This window comes from Schistosoma mansoni (genome assembly GCF_000237925.1).
Source record: "Schistosoma mansoni, WGS project CABG00000000 data, supercontig 0097, strain Puerto Rico, whole genome shotgun sequence".
Classification (NCBI taxonomy): Eukaryota; Metazoa; Platyhelminthes; class Trematoda; order Strigeidida; family Schistosomatidae; genus Schistosoma; species Schistosoma mansoni.
Genome location: NW_017386031.1, coordinates 847862 through 858427, shown reverse-complemented (window position 1 = coordinate 858427; position 10566 = coordinate 847862). Strand labels below are relative to the sequence as shown.

The 10566-nt window shown below is 36.3% G+C and overlaps 1 non-coding gene across 1 annotated transcript; it reads left to right on the top strand.

Moving 5' to 3' along the window:
- The first annotated feature begins 8647 nt into the window (after window positions 1–8647).
- Window positions 8648–8718, top strand: Smp_tRNA_01549_Arg_TCT.1.1. The gene has a single exon. It is a non-coding gene (tRNA).
- The last annotated feature ends 1848 nt before the right edge of the window (window positions 8719–10566 follow it).

Below are 10566 nucleotides of genomic sequence, written 5' to 3'. Positions count from 1 at the left end.
TCAAACCTCCGCAGGCGAGAACGAAGGCATTGGGTTCAAAACTCTAACATGTGGGATCGTGGATGTGCACTAACGAAGAGTTCCATGTTAAAAAAAAGGACATCCAGTACTTTCAGGTTTTCAATGGTGGTCTAGTATCACTTGACTCATGAATTCAACTATTAGCTAACTCAAATCTCCATAAAACCACACTCTTATTAATAACTTTCATAAGAAAACGATGTAACTCTATTCACATTTTGTGAAAGTTTTTCAATCACTTTCACACTATTTATATCAATGACAAATTTCTTATTAGTAGTATATACTTAATAAGTAGTTTCAATTATCTCATCAGTCTTATTTGTTTTCAACTATCATAAAACACGTTAATTATCACTGTGATTAATGGTTGTATTCACAATATATACAGTATACATGTATCATCATTAACCATAGAGAGATGAAACATTCTGTAAGTTCCACGTAGCTCAAAATCTCCTTGCGAGTGTGTGTGTGTGTGTGTAGGAGTGGCAAAGTAGTAAGGAGTAACACATTCACATTATCAGATAGATAGATATTTAGATGGATGGATGGGTTGAGGGATGGAGGAGTGTAGTGACACGCGAATTCAAACTGTTGATTATATTAGATACATTGATAATTATTACTTGTAATAATCATAATGTGTGTAGGTACATTGTTAAAAGTGATTATCTTTACATGATTTAAAGGCAGTTATTATTAATCTATCATCAATATAGGGTTGTGGAGACGTTAGACCATCATTGAATATGTGGAAGCATTGGACGGCCGTTTCGTGCAAGTATATGATACATCAGTAGTACTCACCAACGATTCCCCATGCGGAACTCGAGCCCATGACATTCGATCGTGTGTAGATGTTTAAACTCTGGACCACTGAGTCAGCATGCAGTGATTTTAAAGCATGAAATAAAACAATCCACAATATTATCCGACCATCTGTCTTTGTCTGTGATAGATAACTGTCTGACACTGGTCTATAGATTAAGCGTCTGCACGACAACAAATGTCCAAACTACGAGTATCCAGTGTGGGGTCGTGCATAGATATTGTCAAGTAGTCACATACAAAGACTGAAAGCAAATCCAGTGTCTACTTGTTTCCAGTTGTGGTTCAGTATTTATCAGTTCGCGATCTCAATTCGTATATCAGTTAAATGTTAATTAAATACTTGACTTTTTCCCAAAATCACCATCATCACTGTCTTCGTCATCGTGTGCTCATGATTCTTTTTGATACAGTCGTCTAAGATCTGTCAAATGATCCATCTCGGAAATCACTCACATCTCATATTCAGTCATCTACATGTCTCCATATATAAATTAGTGAAATTCTCATTTCAGTGTTATAAACTCATCCATATCATCCAAGAATGCATTTCTCCAAATATCTTCCTCAATGAGTCGAGATGATGCAGGAAGAACTCCAATATGTCTTTACATTCAGTTTAATGTATTTCTATAAATTACTCTGAAACACCATAACATCTAACAATCACTTATCGTTACTACATGTGCATCTATCTTTCATTACCCTCTTGTTGAACACCACATCACTAAGTTGTGACTGAGTAGTACTGCTTAGTTCATTAATAATTGACTGCTGACACCATTCCACACATCATCTCATACACTGTGGACACACAGTTGACGATTGTCTACAAACAGTTTCATAGAATTTACAATGTCTAATTTAACCATTCCTAAAATTACATTCTCATTCTCAGAAATAACGTCATCGGTATTCAAGGATTATCACACTGTTATATAGTCAGGGAATGAACACATTTCGTCCTGTACACACTCAAATGACAATCAGTAACAAGTTCACTTCACAGTTAAATTGTGCAATTGGACATTGGATGTCAATAGTCTATTTTAAATGACATTCGCATATCGTAAAGTAGAACGGATGGATGGATGTATGGGTGAAGAAATGTTGGTTTGTGCTGTGTGTTCATCTAAAAGTGTATTCCTCTATTCCTACTGTCAGTATGTACATACCGCATATTCAAGGTTGAATTAACTAAGCAACACCAAGTGATACGGTCGAATATTCACCAACACAGTTAAACATTCATCATTGCAATCCTATCCACTAGTTGTGTATAAAGTTGAAGGATTGTCAACATTGATTTCCATGGGGAATTATTTCATACTTACTATCTATAACCACAAACTCTAATACAAATTCAATCATAACTATTTCCATAATTATCAGAAGAGGATTTTTATGGAGATTTTACTGAGTTTATAGTTGAAATCATGAGTCAATTGAGGCTATATCACTATGAAAAACCTGGAAGCTTTTGAAAGCCGTACCGTCCTATTGTGGGACTCCTCAGCCAGGTCTGTTGTGAGATATCAACTCACTGAAGACAATTGTGAACGGTTTCTTACTTTCGTGGATTGGTTGAAGTTAGACCTTAGAAATGTTGGATGATAACCGGCTCAGTAGTCTAGAGGTTAAGTATTCGCGTGAGAGAATGATAGGTCGTGGGTTACAATCTCATGCGACGGGATAGTGGGTGCACGCTTCTGAGGAGTCCTACAATAGGACGAAATGGCCATCCAGTGCTTCCAGGTTTTCCATGGTGGTCTAGCTTCATTTGACTCATTATCTCAACCATTTAAGATGTGATATCAGTTTGATTTTTCTCAGAGAATTTCATTCACGTTTCCTATTGACAAGCTAATTTGATTCATTCTCTATTGAGAAGTATATTGTCAAAATGATTTCACTGATTGTGTCATATTCACTATCCATTCTCTCAATTCAATTCATCATAGATTTATCTATTCGTAACCAGTTCATACTTATCAACTAATTCTGTCTTACACAACTGCTACCAGTGTAATTTCACTTTTCAACATCTGTCAACACTCCTTACAATCATCTCTCTCGTTTCCACAACACACTCATATCCTACACACCCTTCATCATCATCGTCATCATCGTCATCACTGTCATCATCCCTGTCCTCATTAACATGTTGAACACCATGAAAATTCCGAACTAATGAACCGAACAGAATTTACTTGTCAATCATCAGTTGATTTGTATGTTCAAATCGGATGATGACAGTCACTATCGTCTCAACTGTTATTTTAACCACTTTACATAACACATATAAACAGTAGCAAACTTATCATAGTTTCAATGGGACTATTAGTAATTTCTTCTTGTTCATCCACAACTATACTCCAATATTCATCTGATGCAATTCCATCTTCTACCACTCAATCACACCACACACACACACACAATGTGAGGGAGAGGAGAAGATGGACAGAGACATATTGGCATTGACCATTCCTTGATTAATAATCTACTAAACGCAATAGGATTAAATTTATTGCCTAAAGATAAAATACAAACTGTTTTATACTTTTAATGAATGGTGGATTTGTTTGTGTGTATAAGTGAATGATGATGATGATGCTGGTGGTGGTGCTGCTTCTACTGCCACTGCTGATGATGATTCTGCTGCTAATATGAATATCTAACCAAACCTTCCTCTTAAATGGAATTTTCTCAGAGGGATATCATTTTTTGGTTTGTTTGTTTGTTCTTGTGAATATATTACTTATATCCATTTAAGTAGAATTCAGTTCCCTTATTGCTTTTTAATGAACTCAATACATCTATATATTTCATTAATGAATATTCAGCATAGATATATATATCAGTATAATTGTATTTGTGAGTAGTTTTTAAATGAGTAGTATAGATGGATAACAGTTTGTCTTGAAAGATAATCATTGTGCCTACTCTTCCACTAACACACACACACACCCGTTCACACACACCCATTCACACACAGACCCGTTCACACACACACACACTTGATATCAATGTTGGTAAAAGATATCAAGGGAGTATATATAAGAGTAGTAAAATTATCATTATAATTAGTATATTATGAAATGGAATCTATCATTAATTGTTATCTATAGGGTGCCAAAATTATAGCTAAAAGGGACTACTTACATACATACGTACATACATACATACGTACATACATACATACATACATACATACTTACACTTGTTACCCCCAATGGAGCATAGGCCGCCGACCAGCATTCTCCAACCCACTCTGTCCTGGGACTTCCTTTCTAGTTCTATCCAACATTTGTTCATTCTTCTCATGTCTGTCGTCACTTCTCGGAGTAATGTGTTCTTTGGTCTTCCTCTTCTCTTTTGGCCTTCAGGATTCCAAGTGAGGGCTTGTTTTGTGACGCAATTGGGTGATTTCTTCAAAGTGTGCCCAATCCACTTCCAACGCTTATTCCTGATTTCTTCCTCCACTGGAATCTGATTTGTTCTCTCACACAGTAGCTTGTTGCTGATAAAGTCTGGTTAACGGATCCCAAGTATTTTGTGTAGATAACTGTCAATAAACACTTGTATTTTCTGGATGATGGCTTTCGTAGTTCTCCAGGTTTCTGCCTCATACAGTAGAACTGTCTTGACATTTGTATTGAAAATTCTGATTTTGGTGTTGGTTGATAAACAGTTGTTTTGAGTTCCTGATGTTCTTCAATTGTAGATATTCTGTTCTTGCTTTACCGATCCGCGTCTTCACATCTGCATGAGATCCACCGTGTTCATCAATGATGCTGCCCAGATATATGAAAGTTTTTACATCCTCCAAAGCCTCTCCGTCAAGTGTGATTTGATTGATGCATGTTGTAATGTATCAGATGGTCTTGCTTTTCCCGTTGTGTATGTTGAGATGTACTGCTACTGAGGCTGTTGCTACACTGGTCATCTTCTCCTGCATTTGTTGTTGCGTATGTGATAGAAGAGCCAGATCATCTGCGAAATTTAAATCGTCCAGCCTCATCCTAGCTGTCCATCGTATCCCATACTTCCCTCTAGATGTTGACGCGAAGTGCAACAAAGACACTCTACTTCAAGGTTAAATATGTACAGAAAACCATGCATATTTATACTATTTATTATGGCCTTGATTGTCTAGAAGCGTATAAAATATAGCCATTTGAAGGTAATTATACCACTTAGGACGAGGCATGTGATCTATTATCCTTCTAGATGTTTCGCAGAAACTTTTACCCAATTCTGATTGGATTAAAGGTTTCCAAGCATTTTTGGAGCCTTATCGACTTTACCGTGAAGTATTTTTAATTTCCCCAACAGTAAGAATCCTAGGCTGAAGACGGTTTCCTTCAGACTACCTCCATTTATCCCTAATATAAGTACATTAATGATTACTATTCGCAAATATTAACGACTACAGAATAGATAGAATATACTTATTTACGTCTGTTACGTATCGTGGGAGAGCGTAGGCAGCCCACCCTCTACCCTCCTTTCCCGTTAATATCAAACGATATTCATTCCCTGGACGTCTGCTTTCAATACCCGGCGAAATTCGTTCCTTGGTCTTCTTCTTTTCCGCTTCCCTTCAGGACTCTAAGTTAGTGCTTACTTCGTGATGCATTTTTGTGATTTCCGTAACGTATATCCTATGCACTTCGAATATCTTTTCCTAATTTCATCTTCAAATGGAAGCTTGTTTGTTCTCTCCTATAATAGTCTGTTGCTGATGTTATTCATTCAAATCACATTGACTATCTTGCATAGACAATCGTTTAGAAATACTTGTATATTTTAATGATGGTTGTGATAGTTCTCAAAGTTTCAGTTCCATACAGCAGTACGGATTCTAGTAGTGTGGTGTACACTGAACATGTTTGTCAACATAAGTAGTATATACCACTAATCAAAAGTGGAATGCCTGACAGTAGAAAGCTAAGAAGAAGATCAAATTGAAGAAAACAGAAAAGGAAATAGAGAAGAAATGTGAATTGGAAGAATCACATAGAATGTAGAGGACAATTGATGGAAGATTTTCAAATGAAGTATTTAGTGGATAACGCGATGGCGTTTGAAGCGAAAGGTACTGGGTTCGAGTCCCAGAGTGAACATCAACAAGTCTGAGATGTGTCAGGTACATTCATCTGACGAGTCCCAAACGGGACGAAACGCGTGTCAAACTAGATTCCAATGCTAGTCACTATCCATCCTTGCTTACAACATTACCATTATTAATATTACTAATATGAATATAAGTAGTCGTATAAACTAATTCCCAATGGGTATAAATGTTAAAAATTCTTAAATTTTACAAAAAAAAACTAATCGAACTAAAGGTCAAATTAAGAAAACAAAATTTTATCATAAATATTTAATGATGTCAATTGTTTAATGATAAACTAGTGAATTCATTATTAGAAAGCGGTTTTGTGGAGATTTTAGTAATCACAATGGTTGATGTCATGAGTCAATTGAAGCTAAACCACCATGGAAAACCTGGAAGCAATGGACGGCCGTTTCGTCCTATTATGGGACTCCTCAGTGGCAGTGCGCATCCACGATTTCGACTCACGAGATTTGAACACAGGACCTATCAGTCTCGCGCACAAGCGCTTAACCTCTACACCACTGAGCTGGTCAACATCCAACGGTGTTAATGTATAACTTCAAACGATCCACGAAATTGAGCGACATATCCACCAATATCTTCAGTGATTTACTATCTCACAACAGATCCAGTTGAACTCCACTGATCACTGCTTATCACTAGAACTCCAGGAAATACCTCTTGAAGCCAGTCACTAATGAGCATATGTTGATTAATATCAGAAGGGGAGTTTTGTGGAGATTTTAATAATTTTATATAGTTGAAATCATGAATCAATTGAAATTAGACCACCATGGAAAATCTGGAAGCACTGGACAGCCGTTTTGTCCTATGAGTGGGACTCCTCATCAGTGGGTATCCACGATCCAACCGTGCGATATTCATTTTTTTTACTTTTGAAGTTATACATTTGAAATGTTTCATTTTGAAAGTTTGGTTTTAGTTTTCTTAACCTAAAAACAAGTTGATTCAATTCTATATGATCATATTAATTGAATGTAACAATACCTTTGTAATATCATCAAAGTCTATTTAGAATGATGGAGAAGATTTATAGATTAATTGGATGATTTGGATGGAGTGATGTTCTCTGAGTTTGATGGTTTACTCATGAAGCTTTCATTATTCTTTTAAACAACAAGAACCAATCAACAATAAGGTCTATAGGACGCTTCACTTGTACTTGAAGTGTATGCTGATTATGTCATTCAGAATGATGATGAAAGCTTCATGACCAAACTATCCAACTCACAGAACAAAACTCCAATAAAAAATCTTTAGAATATAATATGAAGTTTGTAAGCACAAAGTAGAGTTACAGTTTTTTCAAATCAAAAATTTGTCCAACAGTCAACTGGAAAACATGTCTACTATCGATAAAAGCCATTTTATGAATGTTGGATGCCAGCTCAGTGATCTAGAGGTTAAGTGATCGCAAGCGAGACTGATAGGCCATGGGTTCGAATCTCACGAGATGGGATCGTGGATGCGCACTGCTGAGGAGTCCCACCAATAGGACAAAACGGCCGTCCAATGCTCCCAGGTGTTCGATGGTGGTCTAGCTTCAATTGACTCATGACTTCAGCTATTGAAATTATGAATGTAGGTTTATACTACTTTAACATTATTAAGTAATATATCAATAATCTATCCATTTTAAAGTGAACAAATTGTATGGATAACAGTTTGTTTTGAAAGATAATCATTGTACCTACTCTTCCACTAACACACACACACACGTTCACACACACCCGTTCACACACACACACACTTGATATCAATGTTGGTAAAAGATATCAAGGGAGTATATATAAGAGTAGTAAAATTATCATTATAATTAGTATACTATGAAATGGAATCTATCATTAATTGTTATCTATAGGGTGCCAAAATTATAGCTAAAAGGGACTACTTACATACATACGTACATACATACATACATACATACATACATACATACATACTTACACTTGTTACTCCCAATGGAGCATAGGCCGCCGACCAGCATTCTCCAACCCACTCTGTCCTGGGACTTCCTTTCTAGTTCTATCCAACTTATGTTCATTTTTCTCATGTTTGTCTTCATTTCTCGGAGTAATGTGTTCTTTGGTCTTTCTCTTCTCCTTAGGCCTTGAGGACTCCATATGAGGGCTTGTCTTGTGACACAGTTGGGTGATTTACTCAATGTGTGTCTTATCCACTTCCAATTCATAAATAAGTCAACACTTATACAGTTTAGTATGAGGAGAAATCGAAGAGATTATAGTATTTTTCATAGTTAAAATTACGAACTGATCTAACCTAGACAACCATTGAAAACATTGGAGCACTTGGTGTTTGGATGTGATCTTCTAGAGAGTCCTATAATAGGATGAAACAGCAGTCCAGTTCTTACAGGTTTTCAGTGATATCTAGCAAATATCAGTTCGTTATTTCAATTGTAAACAAAATATAGCCTAATTAAACGGTTTTCCTTGGATTGATTTGAACCTTGAGTGATGTTCATCAATGATTTGTCTCATTGAGAATACCATTGTAAAATATGAATCACTAGACCGTTGAGTACTAACCGTTTGATTCTAATAGTGTAATATTTACTACGAGATTGAAGATGTCTTAAACTCAATACCTGTGTGTATGTATTGCTAAGGCCTCAAGCATGCGATTTGTCGCGACCGTAGTGTGGCGGCTATCATGGCTGCCTTCTAAGCAGTCGATCCGGGTTCGACTCCCGGCGTTTGCAAGCATCATTACAAAATAGATGCGTTACTATCATATGGCTTACAGTGGTTTCCCTAGCCGAAATCAGTTTGTGCTGGATGAAACCCGCAAATTGAAACATATAACTGTGATAATTCTGATGAGTTTTCTGTATTACTAATTAAAGAACCCTAGTAAATAAGTAGTATGTCTTGCTACCATGGTCATCACTCTAAAACAGTCCATCTTTCATGATAAGTTATTCACAACTTGAAGCTAATTGATTTATATAGAAGAAAACATTAGAATGAGAAGAGGAAAAAGAAATTAAAGTGAAATATATATCATTTTCAATAGTTGAGATCATGAGTCGATTGAAGCTAGACCATCATGGAAAACCTAGAAGAACTGGATGGCCATTTCGTTCTATTATGAGACTCTTCACCAGCTCGTATCCACGATTCCACCTCGTGAGATTCGAACAAAGGACCTATCAGTCTCGCGCGCGAGCACTTAACCGATAGACCACTGAGTTGACCGGTATCCAACGGTGTTAATGTTTAACTCCAACCAATCCACCAAATCGAGCGACACATCCACCATTGTCTTCAGTGAGTTACTATCTCACAACAGATCCAGTTGAACTCCACTGGTCACTGCTTATCACTAGAACTCCAGGAAATACCTCTTGAAGCTAGTCACTAATGAGCATATGTTGATTAATATCAGAAGGTGGTTTAGTGGATATTATAGTAATCTCAATAGTTGAAATCATGAGTCAATCGAAGCTAGACCACCATGGGAAACCTAGAAGCGCTGGATGACCGTTTCGTTCTATTGTAGGATTCCTCATAATAGAAAATCTATAGTATATCATCGAATGGATTATGTAACAGATTTTACTGATGATAAAGATTGTGATGGAATGAAGAAGAAGAAAAAGAGAACATATTAGAGTAATACACAGATTGTAATTTGTCTATAGAACCGATAATTAACTAATTTATGAATAATAAATGACTTTGAATCATGTAAAAGATAATCACTTTTAACAATGTACCTACACACATTATGATTATTACAAGTAATAATTATCAATATATTTAATATAATCAACAGTTTGAATTCGCGTGTCACTACACTCCTCGATTCATCTATCCATCCATCTCTCCATCCCTCTATCTATCTATCCTTCTGATAATGAGTGTGTGACTCCTTACTACTCCCTAACTCTATCTCTCTCTCTCTCGCACACACACACTCACAATGTTAGTAAACAGATTTTGAGCTATATGGAACTCAGAGAATGTATCATCTATCCATGGTAAATGACGATACATGTATACTGTATATATGTGAATACAACCATTAATCATAGTGATAATTAATGTGTTTTATGTTTTAGAAGAAGAGTGAATGATTCAATAATGATGTTGCTGAAGATGATAATGATGATGATAAGTTATGATTAAGTAGAGTAATTGTATAATTATCCATTCTGATTGAGTTGAGTGAAGTGAATTCGTTGAGTAGTAATGTGAAGTAAGGGAGAAAAGAAGGAAGGAAAGAAGGGAGGAAGGAAGAAAGGAAGTAAGTATTCTTCAACCCACTCTGTCCTGAGCCTTCCTTTCTAGTTTTATCCTATTGTTGTTCATTCTTATCATGTCTGTCTTCATTTCTCGGCGTAATGTATTCTTTCGTCTTCCTCTTCTCCTTTGGCCTTCAGGATTTCATGTGAGGGCTTGTTTTGTGACGCAGTTGGGTGATTTCCTCAATGTGTATTTTAGATTGTTACTGATAGTGTCTGGCCAACTGATCCCAAGTATTCTGTTTAGACAATTGTTAATAAACACCTGTATCTTCTGGATGATGGCTTTCGTAGTTCTCCACGT